Raw genomic sequence first — 12,975 nt, 5'->3', positions numbered from 1 at the left:
GAAATGCAGACTATGGAGGAGACACAAACACACTGCTCAACAGTGCCCCCTCATTTGGAGGGGGCTCCATTATTTTCAAGTCAGTTCCAGCACACGCTGACTCCATACCCCTGTACACCACAGTTATAACGGCTGTCTGGAATGAATGGAAAACCCACCTATTTATTACGCAAGTGGTTTTACCACTTGACAAGATATAAACAACTAGACTACAATACGTTTTGTTACACTTTAGTTCGGCTGCTTCAGGAATACGGAATGCATACAAAAGATGTGGCTCCAGACCACATTGTTATACACTCAGGCATGCCATTCGCTTCCCCCTATACATGTGTGGTAAGCAGTCGCAGACAGGAGCCTTTTGCAAAGCAAAACCCCTCAGTTTTATTGAAGTAGAGTCAGTGAACATGTGAAAATACGTGGCCATACCCTACTATGATGCTCCTCTGGGTGTAGTGCACCAGTCCTTTTCTCCGTGCTGTTGCGACTAGACTTCTAGCAAATTGATTTTTTGTTCCTGCTTCCCTTTATCTTAATTCTTCTTACCTTTTTTAATTTTGTGGTGCTTGGGGAATTTTTTCAATGTCGGGCACATGTTTCATGCAAAGGTGTGTAGAATGCACCTTTTTCCCATACCACCCAACCTCGGTGATACTCTCAGATGCCACTGGACCTAGAAGGGACCCACATGGTTCTGTTGGGCCTGTCCCATGCCGAACTGGAGGATACACAAGGTTCCTCATATAGCGACTAATATCAGCACCTGCTCTGAGAGTCCTCTGGCACCCATTACTAGGGTTTGCCACGATGTGTCACAATCCCAGCCTAAAGAAAGCACCCGACTGACACCGGAGATGCTATTTCCGAGGACATATGTTCATTACTGGGATTTACCTGAGGAGTTATGCACCTGAGTTCTACTGGGACCTACTACTAGATTTTACCCTGAGATGTCACATTTGCTGTTTAAGCCAATACCACGGGCTATCACCAGAGACAATACCTCTGAAGCCATTATGCCTATTGCTATGTTTGTTCTGCTGTGCTATTACCAGGGATGCAACTTGACGGCTCTTGAGAGCCTACACTCATGTCATAGCAGATATACAAAAACGTACATGGACAGTGATTAACAGCAAATGGTAGGGGGATTCACAAAACGGACATTGCTGCTATTGGCTGCATGTTAGCTCCATTCACTAATCGGTGGCCGGTGCTAAAGCAGTGGAGAAGCTAGTTTTAGAAGGGGCCCTCACCAGAGGTGCGATATGATTGCATTATGCCAACTAGCAGGGTTTACACTGAGTGACCTTCCTCAAATATTAACAGGAGTGCAACCCGAGGGTTGTGTACAACCTAAAACCTTGTCAGTTCAGGCCCAAGACAGTCATCATGCAAACCATTTACTGTTCATGCGTGGGTTGCTCACAATATAGAGGATCATGCTTAAGCTGTGGTGTGTCCGTTTGGTACCATTTTAGAGAGGCATATAGATGATGTGTAGGATTCATCCAGGTGTCTCCACTTGAAAGTGGATGGCACTATGGGTCCATCCATGTTCCAATTATCTTAAGGTAATGGCTTTTAATATGAATACTGTGGTTTTCATAGGTCAGCGGTCTCTGTATCATCAGACACAATTCTCCTTACTTTGAGAGTCAACGTGTCCTGCCTGGGGCTCACAAGAAAAGATGCCATCTTGCCCAACTCCACCATGAGGCTCATTTGTGCATTAAATACCTTATCCATCTGGAATCTAGAAAAAGGAAGGTTTTTGAAGTGGGCTTGCATTGCTCTTTGGACAGAGCCCCATGTTCGGCTGAGACCTAACTCTGACGTTGATTCTTTCGCAATGTTAGGGAGGAAACCATCACTTTTTAGCTTATATCAATGATCTCTTAAATGAGGATAACCTTACTACAATATCCCTTACCTTTCGGTTTCCCAACCAATAGTACCAAGAAATACCCTCTTTTCAACAGTTGCTACCCCAGCCATTGGCTCAAGTACATGCAGCAGGGAGCACCATCATTACCTCCTGTGCCTCCCCATTTGTCTCTTCCTCCTCCTGTGATGCAAAAGGATCTTTCAGTACCAATACCAGAGTCTAAATTGATCAGAATATGGGAGAAGAAGAGGTTCCATTGTCAGAGCAGCCTCTTTAGACAGCATGAAAGGAGTGATGGACTTGACATGTAATTTCCATGTCTATCCATGCTTGATGCAGCATTTCGAATGGATAGTGTCCTCCCACTTATTCATCATCTTATGATATATTTGATTCCAGCTTCAGCAGCTTTGGAAAACATTTTCTCCTGGCAGAGGGCACTGTGCATCGAGACGGTCGACTCAATATCCCTCGAGTGCTTCCATCTTCGAAAATGGCCTTGTGTTTGACTCTGACTACTCCGAAGACGGGCTTCAAAAAGAGCCTAGATTGTGTTGGCAAATGTCCATCATGGACCTGCATAGTATATGCATCTGGTGCCTGGGCGTCGAGCATAAGACTGCTGACTGTCGATCTTGTCAGTCGATGACAGGTAAGGCCATAAAAGAGCGTGAAGCCAAGCTGTCAGTGGGTAGGTTTGTTCCCAAATCCTTGTCCACTTTCACTCCTCTTCGTCACCAAAAAGTCAAAGAGAAGGCATAGATCACCCTCTCCTTCTTCTTCTTTGTCTTCCTCTGGAGAAAGGAGCATAGTCTGCCTGACTTAATCCTCCAAAGATGAGTGGGAACTCTTTAGGAAGAAAATGTATAAAATATTCAAGGATCAGGCCCTGTCCTCCCCGAAACATAGAAAAGTGGCAATGCTATGGTAGATGAGCATGAGGCCAAGGTGAAACCCTGCACGACCTTGAGCCCGGGTCATAAGCCCAAGACTACTTGAGAGTCTTTGAGTAGTCGACGAGACATCATCGAAAAAACCACTGAGTCAAAAGCACAAGACCAAGGTCAATCCGTCAACAACATAAACACCACTGCCGTCGACACCATCAACGCCGACCGTACATTTTTTGACTCGTTTGCCTGATAAAATTCATGAACAGATTTTTAAAACTCTTCCCAAACAGGATTTTTTCATATCCTTAACCTCAATTTATGAGGGCTATGAAACATCTGATGACACAACACCAGGTGGTCTTCAGTTGGATACCCATGGTATGCGTAAATATACTAATGTCACTGAATCCGTCATTTCAGAGGAGACCACCGTTTGGGAGCTACATGACATCCTACAGACAGCTAGTGGGGTAGACACCTCCCCCTAGCTACATTTTGGGAAACCGGACCCGGCTGATCATGCAGATGCATCATTCAGAAGCCTAATGTGCAGAGGTGTATAATCCTAGGATGGAGTAGACCAATTCCTGCATTTGAACAAAACGACCTAACTGATCTATTAGACAAAGGTCCTCAATATGACCCTATACTACCATTTCCTGTGGCACATCAAAAAAGGGTTGTGGCAAACTGGGAGGCTCGAGAGTCCAGCCCTGCAGTGAAGAATAATCAAAAACAAAAACAAAACAAAAAATACAGGCCATCCAGTAGGGACCCTGACTACCTGTCAGTACACCCTGCTCTGCAAAGCCTAGTAGTGCAAGTAGCTACATCTGCCTCCAAACAAGCTGCATACCCAACCATACCACCTGATAAGGATAAAAAACACATTGGGCCTCATTACGAGTCTGGCGGTAACCGTGGTGGTAAAACCTCCCGGAATTACCAGGACATTACAGCCCCAGTGTCCCGGGAGTCACGGAGGCGGAATGGTGTTAATCCCCATTCCCATTGAGTCCAACAGGACTCAATGGGAATGGGGAAGATGGTGCTGGTGTTTCCACGTCCGCTTGCAGGCTGGAGGTGTTCAACCCGCCAGGTCATACCTGGCGGGAAGATCACCTCCCGCCTGCAGGACTTGGGATCGGGCGGTCCGGAATTAACAGTGGTGGCGGGTTTAACGCCACTGTTAATTCAGGACCGCCCGACCTGTAATGAGACCCATTGACTCGTGGGCAAAGAAAGTCTTTTCTGCTAGCAGCATGGCTTTAAAGTCTACTAATAGTACATGTGCCCTTGTAAAGTTCACATTCACCCTGTGGGACTGCATAGCGATGGTGCTGGTCATGTCCCTGAAGGTGAGGAAAGAGATGGCTTCATGAACCTGATGAGGGATGGCAAGGAGGCCATGTGTGAATCTCTGTTATCATGTTTGGACACTGCTGACAGGTCTGAACACTGCTGACAGCGTCAGCATGTAAGCACTGTCATACACCGATTTGTGTGGTTGAGAAAGTCAGCGTTTGCACCTCATGTACAATCCATACTCCTTAACATGCCCTTTGACGGCTCCCATTTATTTGGTAATAAGGCTGACGAAAGCCATGAAAAGCTGTAGACCTCAAAGGCGGCATCCAAGTCCTTAAGTGCTACCGTCAGGCAGCCACCGCCGTTTCACACCAGGGAGGGATAGGTCCTGTCCCTACTACTCCTCAGTTGGAAGAGCGAGAGGACAGGCTGATGAAAGAGGACAAAGAAGATTCCCTCGTGGTACATGAGGGTGAGGTGCAAAGCCCGTCCAAGCAGGAGCGTTTTTACCATCAGCCGCTGTTTCAGCCACCACAAAACAATTCTGAGGTCTTGACTCATGACACCCCAGTGGGAGCGAGGCAGACTGTCACAGCATCTGAAAGAATGGCGAGCTATTACTTTGGATGCATGGGCACTGAAAACAGTAGCCCAGGGTTACTGGCTCCCATTTATACAGAGACCGCAGGTTCATCCACCGGGAAGCCATTCGCTAAATGTTCCAGATCTATTCCTGTTGCAGGAAATTTTGACCCTGCTAGAGGACGGTGCTATAGAATCAGTACCTGTAATGAGAGGAACAGAGGATGGTATTCTCCCTATTTATTAATCCCCAAGAAGGACGGAGGACTGAGACCTATCTTGGACTTGAGATACTTGAACAAGTTCCTCAGGAAGGACAAGTACAAGATGGTCACACTTTCTCAGATCCTTCAGGCCCTCCAGCTCCAGGATTAGATGGTATCAATTGACCTTCAGGATTCTTCCTTTCCACGTGCCAATCCATCACAAGCACAGGAAGTACCTGTAACGCTCACCTGCTATCCACTGGGACGTCACTCAGCCTGTTCTGACCTCTTAAGGCCTCGAACCCTTCCCTGGAGTCTACTCGACTGGAGACTGGGCCTTGTTTTCTTGGAAAGTGTGCTCTCCATCCTGCTTTCAGCGCAGGGGCGCGTTGATTGATGCAGGCTCGTTGCTGCCTAGTTACTTCACTGGCAAGAGTCTGACAGGTAAGTATAATGAGTCTTTTGAACAGTTCTCTAGCTTTGTTCCTTTCCTTCCTTAGATGATGGCCGGAGTCCGGGGATGGCGACGTGCTGCTGCGATGAGTAGCGCTGAAGGTGAGTGAGAGCGCAATGCGACCCTTTTGTATTTGTATTGAACTGAATTCTTTTTCTGTGTCTTTTAGGTGCCACAACGTTTTCAGCGTAGATGCCGGTTATGAAGAAGAAATGCGGTGAGTAAGCGCGGTATGCGGCGCCTCTAGATGTTTCCACGCTAACCTGGAGTGTCTTTTCCCTCTTGCAGATGGATGAGAAGTTCCGGAGACAGAGTTCCCCAGAGCGGCTGGGATTCAGGTAAGCGTTTGAAGCTTGTACAGTCTTTAAAAATAAGCGAAGATTTGCTGAATGCTTACTAATGCCTTTTTTCTGTTCTTTTCCCTTTTCCTTAGGCAGCGGCGTGCCGGGATGGGAATGACACCGCCGAAGATGCCCGCAGAACAGAAGAACCGATGAATGATGGGCAGAAGCGCCACAAGGTAAGGCTGTTCCTAACGATGTTCTTGTTCTTGCCGGAGCTGAGTGCAGAAGAAAGATGCAGGCCTACTGGAGACCTATCCGAACACGGTGAGTGTCACGCTGCAGGTGCAGAAAACACAAAGCATGTTTCTCAGCCTGGGCGTGGCTTAAATAGTCTCTGGGTATCCCAGGTGTCTCTGGGCTGAACCACACCCAATAGACTAGACTGCACATGCAGTTCTGGGAACCAAAATATGTGGGGGCATCCATCTTGTCCCCATCAAAGCACTACAAATCCAATCCCCAATGTTATCCTATGAGAGTGAGTGAGTCTGGTGCCACAAGCGCCAAGTCTGACTCAAAGTGGGTCTTTGGAGGGATGGAGAGGCCCTTGAGGGCCATGTGGGTGATCGTGGCCTGGCTCCAGCCTGACATCTTGGAGGGCTGGGGACATGAGGGGCAGGAATCATGACAGCACTCCCCCCCAAGGCCCCTCTTAAGGTGGCTCTTCTGTCTGGTCCTGGTTTGTTTGGATGGTTTTGATGAAATCGTCTTAAGCAAGCGAGGTGCATGGATCTACTCACAAGGCTCCCATGTGCTGTCTTGTGGACCATACCCCTTCCAGTCTACCAAGTAGTATAATTTGGATCTGACGTACTTTGAATCCAGGATGTCCTTGACTTCGAATTCTGGCTCCCCGGCGACTACTACTGGCTGCGGTGGCATTGTTACCCGGGTCCCAGGTTGAACAGGTTTAAGGAGAGACACGTGGAACACAGGATGAATCTGCATGTTTGACGGCAAAGCTAATCTGCCCTCCACAGGATTTATCACGGAGGTGACGGTGAATGGACCCAGGTATCTTGTAAGGAAAGTTTGGGTTCCTTTAATGGAAACGTGTTTAGACGCCAGCCAGACTTTGTCTCCCACTTGGTAGTTGGGGGACTTTGCTCGGTGTTGATCAGCAAACTTCTTTTGGCGATTCTTAGCTTGAAGTAGGTGTTCAGCTGCCCTTTTAAAGGTTTGAGAAATGGTCATGTGCAAGGTTTTGACTGCTGGCATTTCCAGGGTTGTAGGAACGTCCAACTCAGAAGTAAATGGGTGCCTGTCATACATGGTATAAAAGAGTGTCTGTCCAGTGCTGGTGTGTAGGGAATTATTATAAGCATATTCAGCTATTCATAATAGGCCGAACCAGCTTCCTTCAGCTTGGTGTAACATGCAAGGCAGATACTGCTTGAGCATCTGATTTGTCCTCTCAGTTTGACCATCCGTTTGGGGATGGTGACTGGTGGATAGCCGGATGTCGATCTGGGCCATAGAGCAGCATTTTCTTCAGACATTAGATACGAAATGAGTACCTCAGTCTGAGACTAAAACTGAAGGAAACCCATGGACCCATACAATGCCTTCAAGAAATACCTTTGCCAGAGTGGAAGCATTTGGGAGCCCCTTAAGAGGAATGAAATGTGCCATTTATGAAAATAGTTCCACAACCACAAGAATAGTGTTAAACCCTTGACTGGGTGGTAAGTCATTAATAAAATCGAGGAACAACGTGTGCCAGGGTGCTGGTGATATTTCCAATGGTTATAATAGCAGAGCCGGTTTCTGCTTGGATGACTTGTTTTGAGCACACACTCCACAAGATAGGATGAATTGGATAATGTCTTTACGCCACGTGGGACACCAATAATTTCGTTTTACCTTGGCTAGGGTTTTAGCGATTCCGGGGTGGCCCTCGATCAAGGAATCATGATAACCGGACTTGACTTGTTCCCGTAGTTCTTGGTTGGTAAGAATAAACGATTCCTGAAGTAGGGCAACTGATCTTTTATCATGTAATGTTCTCCTTGTGCACTCCACGCTTGTAATTGCTCCGGACTCATCAGGTTTTGGATTTCTTCATGTAATTCTTTCTGAGTTATGGTTGCTGTGATTCCTAGGAGCTTGTCACTCGGGATGATTGCTATTGGGTCAGGGGTCTGATACCCTTGCTCTTCCACCCCCATATGGGAAAGGGCATCATCCTTCCCGTTTTTCACCCCTGGTCGAAATGTAATCACATAGTCATATTCAGCAAAAAAAAGAGCCGAACGTAGTTGTCGTGAGGATTGGGCCTTTGCCGTTTTTAGGTACTGGAGGTTCCAGTGGTCAGTTTTTACAGTGATTGTGTGTCTGGCGCCCAAGAGGTAGTGCCGCCATGCCTTAAAGGCTGACTTAATGGCCAGGAGTTCTTTGTTTGTGATACCGGAATTTAGTTCAGGGGATGTGAATTTACGTGACCAGAAGGCAACAGGGTGTAACTGGCCTGTTTCGGGGTCCTTTTGTGAGAGGACGGCACCCAGAGCCATGCTTGAGGCGTCTGTTTCCACCAGGTATGGGAGATCAGGGCGAGGGTGGCGTAAGATTGGGGCAGATTTGAATCTTGCTTTGAGTTCCTGGAAAGCTTCCTCGGCTTCTGTTGTCCACTGGAACTTTTTGTTGCTTTTCCTTATCAATGACGTGAGGGGATGCAGGATTTGCGAAAATCCTGGGATGAACCGGTGGTAGAAGTTTGCAAAACCCAGCATACTTTGAACCCCCTTGAATTAATTTGGGGATGGCCAGTTCAAGATAGCATCTACCTTGTGTACATCCATTCGGATTCCATTCGGGCTGAGAATAAAGCCCAGGAATTCCACCTTGGAGACGTGGAATGAGCACTTTTCGAGCTTGGCGTAGAGCTGGTGTTGACAGAGTTTCTCCAATACGGATCGGACGTGTTTAACGTGGTCCTGCTTTGATGCGGAATATACTAGAATATCGTTGATGTACACTAGAGCACAGACATCAATCAATTCCCGTAGGACATCGTTCATGAAGTATTGAAATGCTGCAGGCGCATTGCAAAGGCCAAATGGCATTACTTGATATTCGTACAAGCCGTATTTGGTGAGAAAAGCGGTTTTCCATTTGTCCCCCTGTTTTACGCGAACAAGGTGCTATGCCCCCCTCAGGTCTAGTTTTGTGTAGATTTCGGCATCTTTGACTAGATCAAGCAATTCAGGGATCAGTGGCAGGGGGTAGCGTTTTTTTACGGTAATCTGGTTCAGTGCGCGATAGTCGATGCACGTTCTCAAGTCCCCCTCCTTTTTCAGTACGAAGAATAGAGGACTGGCTGCTGGAAACTTCGAGGGACGGATGAACCCGTTGGCCAGGGATTGATCAAGATAGGCCTTCAGGTGCTGGTTTTCTGGTTCCGTGAGTGCGTAAATTCGCCCACAAGGGATATATGCGCCGGGTATCAGGTCGATTTGGCAATCGTATGGTCTATGCGGTGGCAGGGTATTGGCCTGTTCTTTCTGAAAGACATCTTGAAAGTCCTGGTATTCACTTGGTAGGGTGCTGATTGCCACAGTCGCAAGCGTGGAGGTTCTGCTGTCTATTGGTTGTTTCTCTTGGCGATAACATGTGTGGGCGCAAGTCTCGGGAAAGGCCAATTCTTTTGCTTGCCAATCGATTCAAAGATTGTGAGCTACCAACCATGGCATTCCCAAAATCAACCGGAACTGTGGTGCCTTAATGAGGTCGAAAACGATAGATTCTTGGTGTCCATCCTGGCACAGAAGGGTTAAAGCTGTGGTGCATTGGGATACTGGACCAGAAGCTATTTACGTGCTGTCGACAGTGGTAACAGTGTCGGTGGTTGATTTAGGGCGCAAGGGAATCCCATCTTTGCCGCAAGATCCTGGTCGATGTAATTCCCAACGGCTCCACTGTCAATGTACGCTCTTACTGCGTGCATCCGAGATCGTTGTTGGTGATTGATCAAGACCCCAGATAGTGCAAAATGGGAGGTCTGTAATTCACTTTCTTCACTCGACAAGTGGACCCCTACACTTGCCGGGCTGGGGAGTTTTCCGATTCCTTGATGGTATCTTCCTTGTCCGTGGCCCCTACCGTCCTCCTCAGTGGCTTCACAGGGCACTCTTTAAGGAAATGACCTGACCTTCCACAGTACAGACATAGCTGCTGCTGTCTCCTTTTATCCCTTTCCGCGTTAGTCAAGGGGGATCTGACCCCCCCGATTTGCATTGGTTCTGCTGAACCTTCCATTGTGCGGGCTATATTGTCCATTGAACGCACATACATAGGGCGAGGGTCCGGTCTGGTTCGATCTGCTGTTCGGTCCTGAGCTCCCCCCGCAACCCACGATGAAATAACGTGGTTCTCTTCTCCACTGGCCATTCTGCTTCAGCTGCGAGTCTATTGAACGTGGCTATGTATGTTAATAGGTCTTGATTCCCTTGGCGTAAGGGGCAGAAGTTCGTTGTCTAATGCCTGCCCATGAGTACGACGGGCGAACAGCTTTTCCATCTCCTGCTGAAAGCCCCTGAAGTCATGCAGCAAAGGATCGTCTTGGGCCACAAAGGGTACAGACCAGTCCGTGGCGCTACCACTCTGGTAGGATAGCAAAAAAGCAACCTGTGATTGGTCATTCGGAAAGGCCCCTGGTCTACAAAGGAAGCGCAGGCGGCACTGGTTCATGAACGTTGCAAACCTCTTGGGATCCCCCGTAAAACGTTCGGGCGGGGCCAAGGGAACTGCCCCAGGAAGGTTATCTGAACAGGATTGGCTGATGGTGCTGGCATCGAGGGCACGCTTCCCGGCAATGGTGCATGCCCTGCTTGTGACTGGAGAAGTTGCTGGATTAAATCATCAGTGCGTTCTTTGGCTACTATCAGCTCTCTCCTCAGGGTGTTGGTCTCCTGCCTGGCTGCATGTACTTCGGAACATAGCTGCCCCAACATGTGGGCTAACTGATCGGTTTCTGATGTTTCCATGACGCCCAGGTGGATTTTGATGTGAGGCTTTGTGTTCTGTAACGCTCACCTGGTATCCACATGGACGTCACTCAGCCTGTTTTGACCTCTTACGACCTCGAACCCTTCCCTGGAATCTACTCGACTGGAGACTGGGCCTTGTTTTCTTGGAAATTGTGCTCTCTGTCCTGCTTTCAGCGCAGGGGCGCGTTGATTGATGCGGGCTTGTTGCTGCCTAGTTACTTCACTGGCAAGAGTCCGACAGGTAAGTATAATGAGTCTTTTGAACAGTTCTCTAATTTCGTTCCTTTTCTTCCTTAGATGCTGGCCGGCGTCCAGGGATGGCGACATGCTGCTGCGATGAGTAGCGCTGAAGGTGAGTGAGAGCGCGATGCGACCCTTTCGTATTTGTATTGAACTGAGTTATTTTTCTGTGTCTTTTAGGTGCCGCGACGTTTTCAGCATGGATGCCGGTTATGAAGAAGAAATGCAGTGATTAAGGGCGGTATGCGGCGCTTCTGGATGTTTCCACGCTAACCTGGAGTGTCTTTTACCTCTTGCAGATGGATGAGAAGTTCCGGAGATAGAGTTCCCCCAGAGCGGCTGGGATTCAGGTAAGCGTTTGAAGCTTGTACAGTCTTTTAAAATAAGCAAAGATTTGCTGAATGCTTACTAATGCCTTTTTTCTGTTCTTTTCCCTTTTCCTTAGAAAGCGGCGTGCCGGGATGTGAATGACACCGCCGAAGATGCCCGCAGAACAGAAGAAGCAATGAATGATGGGCAGAAGCGCCGCAAGGTAAGGCTGTTCCTAGCGGTGCTCTTGTTCTTGCCGGAACTGAGCGCAGAAGAAAGATGCAGGCCTACTGGAGACCGATCCGAACACTGTGAGCGTCACGCTGCAGGTGCAGAAAACACAAAGCATGTTTCTCAGCCTGGGCGTGGCTTAAATAGTCTCTGGGTATCCCAGGTGTCTCTGGGCAGAACCACACCCAAAAGACTAGACTGCACATGCAGTTCTGGGAACCAAAATATGTGGGGGCATCCATCTTGTCCCCATCAAAGCACTACAAGTCCAATCCCCAATGTTATCCTACGGGAGTGAGTGAGTCTAGTCCCACAAGCTCCAAGTCTGACTCCAAGTGGGTCTTTGGAGGGATGGGGAGGCCCTTGCGGGCCATGTAGGTGATCATGGCCTGGCTCCAGCCTGACATCTTGGAGGGCTGGAGACATGAGGGGCAGGAAGCATGACAGTACCTGAGGTTCACCGTTCTCATTATTAGTTTCAGGTTTTGCCATTCGGGCTGACCTCCGCCCCAAGGGTTTTCACTAAGTTGATGGCGGTGGTGGCAGCGAGTCTCAGGAGAGGGAGGATTCACATCTATCCTTACCTGGACGATTGGCTGATCAGGGCATGTTCACCCGAACCGGCCCAGGAACATCTCAGTATCACCTGCCACTCCCTCCACAGACTGGGCTTCTCCCTCAATGACAAGAAGTCCCACATGATACCATCCCAGAGACTCCAGTTCATCAGAGCCATCCTGGATGCACCCTTTCGAAAATCCTCACCACCCGAGGTGAGTGCTGAACACATTTTACAGATGGTCACCAAGTTCAGAGAGCCCAGCATCTTCTGGCATTTGACTTTTTGAGGTTGCTCGGCCTCATGCCATTCTGCATTTTTCTGGTGCGAGAGGCCAGCCTGAGAATGAGATCCCTTCAATGGGCCCTCAGAAATTAATGGTCCCAATTCTCATGCAGGATGTCGGACCTCCTTCAGGTTCCGAGCAGAGTCGTACAGGACCTTCTGTGGTGATCCTGCAAGGACAACATTCTGATAACAGTAGTGACGGACACCTCGCTCACAGGGTGCGTAGTCCACACTAACGATGAGACAATCAGCAGTCGTTGGTCGCTATCGGAGTCCAAACTACACATCAACCTTTTGAAGCTGAGGGCAATCAGACTAGCATTGAGGGCCTTTCTGCCCTCTGTACAGAAAAAGAATGTCCTGGTAATGACAGACAACACAGTGGCCAGGTACTACCTCAACAAGAGAGGAAGCATATGATCACTGTGCAGAGAAGCAATGCAGCTCTGGTTCTGGGCAATTCACAAAAGAATCGCCCTATCAGTAGTTCACCTAGCCAGAGAAGGGAACACTGCAGCGGATGCTCTGAGCAGGCAGAGCAGTCTCGAACGAGTGGGAACCAGGGGTGGACTGGGAACCAAAAGAGACCCTGGAAATAATGTTCAAAGTGGCCCCATATTACACATTTTCAGCTAGCCCAACCCTTTTCCTATGAGAAAATGTGGAAATAAAATAGGTTACCACACAA

At 48.4% G+C, this 12,975-nt stretch overlaps 1 protein-coding gene across 1 annotated transcript in view; it reads left to right on the top strand.

Annotated features, from left to right (window-relative positions):
* NEK10 (NIMA related kinase 10) overlaps positions 1-12,975 on the top strand; it is a 2,768,076-nt gene that overhangs the window by 1,077,150 nt on the left and 1,677,951 nt on the right. The gene's annotated exons all lie outside the window — the stretch shown is intronic.

The sequence above is a fragment of the Ambystoma mexicanum genome, chromosome 2q (assembly GCF_040938575.1).
Source record: "Ambystoma mexicanum isolate Mex_15411 chromosome 2q, UKY_AmexF1_1, whole genome shotgun sequence".
Taxonomy (NCBI): domain Eukaryota; kingdom Metazoa; phylum Chordata; class Amphibia; order Caudata; family Ambystomatidae; genus Ambystoma; species Ambystoma mexicanum.
Note: the sequence above shows the minus strand (reverse complement) of the source record. Positions and strands in the feature narration are given on the sequence as shown.